Source organism: Aythya ferina (genome assembly GCF_964211825.1).
Source record: "Aythya ferina genome assembly, chromosome: 9".
Taxonomy (NCBI): Eukaryota; Metazoa; Chordata; class Aves; order Anseriformes; family Anatidae; genus Aythya; species Aythya ferina.
Window position 1 is genome coordinate 12,674,977 of NC_140305.1, and position 5,334 is coordinate 12,680,310.

The following is a 5,334-nucleotide window of genomic DNA, read 5'->3' on the forward strand; positions in this document are numbered from 1 at the left end:
GGGGTCACAAATCCAATCACTTTGCCCTACCCAGGAGCCGCTAGATGAGGAGTCCAGGCAAACAATACATTTTTTTCCCCTTTGATTGATTTGCACATTGTGAAAGTTGGGGGTGAGAAGAAGAGAGCAAAAGGGAAACCTATTCTGGCTTGACTACAATATCTGCTTCAACAAAATTGAAAAGGTCTGTTTGGAACATTTCTAAACTTCTCAAAAATAAAGTTAAAGAAAGGTCTGAAATGAAAAGTCGGCTCAGTGAAAGAGAAGCAAAAAGAAGAAGTTGGGAAAATATCAGCAGAAAGTACTCCAATTTTCCTCCCCATGTTTTTGTGTTCTGCAACAATCCACTCAAATCAGTCTGGTGTCATGATTATGTCAATTAGCAAATCATTTGTGCAAGAATAAGTAAAATGCATTTTAACGTCTCCAAGGGCAGTTCATAGGGGAAGAAGATGGCCCAGTTCTGAACCAGAAGGAACCCAGTTTCCTTTAACCACCTCAAATGCAATCCTATGGCTTTGCAGAGAGCTACTCCTCCCTTGGGTGACCCCAGGCAGATCATGGGGAAGGAGGAAGAGGAGCGATGGGGATTCAACACCTTTCTCTCCTGTTGGGCAGCACAGACCTTCGGAGCACAGCAGCACTGCCTCCACTCACAAGGGGACTGCTTCAGCCCCCAAAGATCCAAGGTGCTGGAGTTTCAAGTATTTAGACTTTCACACAATTTTGTGCATTGCCACTCACCTTCCACAGCACTGTCAGCTTGTGGGATGCCAAAAAGGCTCCCCCAGCCTCCTCTCCCCAGCCTGGATTTATAATCACCACATCCTTCCCAACAGGAAGGTGTCAAACCAGTCCGTGCATTTTTTTCTAAGTCTCGAGCACCTGATCTACATGTACCGCTGCTGTTCGTACACGGTGTAAACTGTTGCTGCAACAACATGTTGTACCACAAACAGTATTCCTCCAGCTTGTGCTAAGGAGCTAATCCTGTAACTGGCTGCACATGAGTGAGCAACAGAATGTTATCTTGGATGTGTCCCACCTGAGGCACAATCAGCATTAACCAGCACATTAGCCCCTACTTGACCTCCGATTTGTGCCAGTTCTAGACTTTGAAGGGGTCATCTGACAGCAGGGTGACCCAGATCTGTAGGAGGGATAACCCCAGAGTCTTTGGTGCTGCTATCTCATTAGCACAGATCAGTCTGGTACCTCAGTGTAGGAGGGCCTCCTGCAGAAGGCAGCAGAAAGCGCCCTACTCTCCCACTTGGTGGTGGCAGCCTTCTGCCAATGGGACAGGTCTGAGGGCATTGCTCCCTGGGCTGGCTGTCAGCAGCTGGAGCACATGGGGTGGTCATATGCTCAGCCCACCAGGAGGCCAAGCAAATAAATAAATAAATACATCACACAATCTGCTACGCTAAGGAAGTTCTCTCAGGTCTTCAACAGAGACAGGAGAAGCATGCCTGCTGGTATGAGCCCAGCCACCGGACAGTGCCTGCAGCTCCAACCAGCCCCCAAAACCTTGCCATCCACCTACAGACCATGCTTCCCCCACTTCAGGCAGAACTCCCCCAGGAAACACATTTCTGCACGGGAGCAGTCCTCTGAGTGACAGTACTGAAGAATTTGAGAGCTGCAGCAAGCAGCACACAGACTGAACAGAAACAATCAAAGCAACACTCGCAGGTGGGCTCCTGGGGTCACAGCACATAGCGCGTGGACAGGTACGACAGCCAGCACCAGGAGTTTCAGAAAGCGATGCCTCTCGCAGCCAGGAAGTTCATGTACGAAGCACTCAAATCCCCAGAGCCCAGAGGTCTGTGTCTCTGCCTGGAATAACAATGCACAAAATGACTTGCTGTCTTTGGTTACTGGTATCGTGAAATAACAGCTCCTCGCTATCAGAGTACAGCACAGAATGAACAGGAGGAAAAAAAAAAATACACACCCAGAAGCACAAAAAGCCTAAAGCTGCTCAATAGAGGACTCAGACAAACCCAGCCAGACTAACCAATCACCACACATAAATGTGATTTCTTGCGTATGTCTGGTACTGTGCAATGCAGTCTTTTTTTCCTTCCAGCCATCTGAATTTCTCTTAAGGAGAAGAAAAGGGAGGAGAAAACGAAGAGTGTCCCCACATGCCAGTTGTTAGACGACAATCTTTGCACTCTCTGCTTACAGTTGTCTGTTTTACCACCGAGCTGGTTTTCTAAGGAGCCAAATTATGCGCAGGAATCAATGAAGGCTGCTGCAGCACTTCCAGCTGCTGCAGGGAAAGATTGTTGCTGCCACCTGCAGACTAACCTCTGGAGACAAGCTTTCTTCTTAAAACACCTGGGTCAAGCGGGTGGGATGTACAGGGCTAACAAGGCATCATCTCTGCAAAAGAGGGGCTTGTAAAGGTTTCCAGGTAGCCAGGATCCTGCTGGTCCCACGGCATATGCCATCTTTTGATGCTAAATAATAAAATGCTTTGGCAACTCCACATGACCCGCCAATTCAAGCAAATGTTATTTGTAAACAGGCAACGCAAGTCATCGAAGAGAACAATGAGATAGCAAAGTTCACATGTCTAGAAGGGGAAATTGCCTTTATTTTGATACCACACGTAAACAAAATCCAGAACCTCAGACATGAATCCAACAGATAGAGCAGCCTAAGTGCAGGGGAATTTTTTCAGTAGGGAACATCAGGATAACATCAAGGTTTTGTGCAAAATGGGTGATTTGAATCTAAAATGTGTAATTAATACTCAAGCCCAGATTGGATATATGGCAATCCTCCCAACCTAATGTTAGGCATCTACTTCTCTCTAAAAAGCAAACTTCATCTCAAAGGACTGTGGATGTTCACATTCTCTGAAGGCACAATGCCAGAACGCAGAAAATAGTTACTTTCTTTGTGAAACCTTGCCTAATCCCATTTTGCTACTAAAACCAACAGTCCCCTCAATAGGAAATTGAGCCCAGACATAACAAAACAGTTCTGCCTTAAGAACAAAAAAATACACACACACCAAAACAAATACAGACACCCCACTATTAAGCGCCTGCAGACACACACACACACAGCCATAAACCTCAGACCTCCAAAAGCTGAAAACAAAATACCGGGAAAACTGGAAAAGAAACAGCCATCTGCAGGCAAACTGTTCCTCAAAGCCTGTTGTACCCTGAGGAAATAAGACTGCAAGAGACCTTGCTGGCCCTGAAACGAGGGCTACTGTGTCAAAAAGAAATGAAAAGAACAAAAGCCATTTGCTAACGAATATGACTAACAATAAGTTTAAATGCCTGTAAAATCCCTATGCAGGATTTTCTGCTTAAATCAATCTCCAATTTAAGAAGGAACAAAACCTATACCAAATTATTACTCCAAGATATTCATGAATCAGAAAACCTGCACAAGGGTTAATAAGGGGGATCAGAACCCCAGGCTCTACATACAACATAAAATGAGCCCTAAAGCACTGCATTCGTATTTCAGTGCTACTTTAGTGCTAAATGTCTACTCATTTCAACAGAAATCCATCACCTAAATAAAATTTGAGGGTCTGAACCTGAGTCTAAACATAAAAATATATTGCAGATGAACATTTAAAATTCGTGTCTAAAACTAGTTGTTCAATAAAGTGAAGTACAATACTGCAGTCACCTCACCTTCCTGCACTATTCCATCTTGTCCTCTAACCTCACATATGGCTAAAAGCATATTTTTTCCTCTAAGTTTTACCACAGCTTAACAGGAAGGATTCTCCTCCACATCCTGCCCCGATGACAACATTCCCACCATTTAACACAAGTCTTCTGTTATCTCCTCAGGCAAAAAGCAGCACTCAGGTTTGTTGACCAGCTCCCACAATGATCAACTAGGCATATTTAATATACCTACAAGTTATTCAGTCCAGCTCTGCAAGAGATACACTTAATTTTAATATTTTATTTCTGCAAACAAAAGCCCCATGGTATCTGTTTCTTTTAAGAAGATGTCCTACTCTTTTAGCAATATGGAAGAAAGATGCAAAGATCTCCTGGTCTTTGAAAGGAGGTTTCTCCAAGCTGCTTGTGCATGAAAATAAATCCATAGGAAAGAGAAGCTCACGCTTTGCATGCTAACATATTGTGGTATCAATTATGATATTTATCAAGCAGTGAATTAGAAGTTAGCAACCATTTATAGTACGATGCCAGTAAACAGTATTGCCTTTCCCAGCACATATAGACACCCACACAATTAATCCGTTAGCGAAATACACTTGCTAAATAAACGCAACTTGCTTAAATCACTGCAAGTTTTAAGCCTGCCTTTGCCAAGACCACTCCCCACCACCAGCCACCCCAGCAGGATGGCTGTCCCCCGCCCTGCTGCTCAGGGAACCCAGAGGGAGCCCCTTCCCCTGCTCCCTTCCTGCCTGCTCTGGGCAGAAACAACATTTTGGGCTCTGCTGGGGCAGCACCAGGAGGCTCACGCAGCACAGAGGGGCCACAGGGACCCTTCCAACATCTAATTTTTCTTTTCAAAGCACAAACCAAACTTAATGGTGTGAAACGCCACGGTTAGTGTGCGGTACCTGCTCGAGGCCGTGCCTCCTCTCAGGGTGCTCTTCTGCACCCCATCACCTGCAGCCGTCGTGCCGGTGGCAAAACCCCACAGCTCCTTCACTGCCGGCCCTACAGAACCAGAGCAGCAACGTCCACGGCTCTTTTATACTGCTGGCCCTACAGGACCAGCACAGCAAACCCCTGTGCTCCTTTGTTGGCCCTGCAGGTTCAGCGCAGAGGATGGACAGAGGCCGGCGTTGCCGATTGCCTTCACCTGTGGGGCACAAAAGAAACGCTTAGAGGTGCGAACTGCCCCGTTCAGCCCACAGACTGCTAACCGAGTCCCATTTCGGAAAACACCACCAGCGCCTCTTGCTCCTAACCCAGCCGCCTGCCCCTACCGGCTTGGGCACGGCGCTGATCACCAAAAAGCACCAAAAATCCCACCCGGGGGAGGCCCAGGGGCTCCCTGCACTCTGAGCCCGTTTCCCCACACGGTCCCGGGCATGTCCCGGGGCTCCCCCGCTGCCTCCGGCCCTGTGAGCCCCAACTTGGGGCCTGGCTAAAACAGCCAGGCAAAACAGCCCCAGCATAGGGAGATTAATATAATTTCTTGCCTATTGACAACAGATTAAAGCAGTTTCTGGGCTTTTCTCACAGAGGCCACCCCTGCAGCCTCCCACCGCCCAAACCTCGCCAAAGCATCACAGCAGAGATAGGGGGATGACAAAATGGACCTGCTGATGTTGGTGAGCCTGCCACAAGTGCCTGGCATCACCCTCCA

The 5,334-nt window shown here is 47.1% G+C and overlaps 1 long non-coding RNA gene across 1 annotated transcript; it reads right to left on the reverse strand.

Annotated features, from left to right (window-relative positions):
• Positions 1-823: 823 nt before the first annotated feature.
• On the reverse strand, positions 824-4,690 carry LOC311441345. The gene is made up of 2 exons (XR_014695892.1): positions 4,580-4,690; positions 824-1,836 (listed from the first exon to the last, which is right to left on the reverse strand). It is a non-coding gene; the product is annotated as an uncharacterized lncRNA (long non-coding RNA).
• Positions 4,691-5,334: the final 644 nt, after the last annotated feature.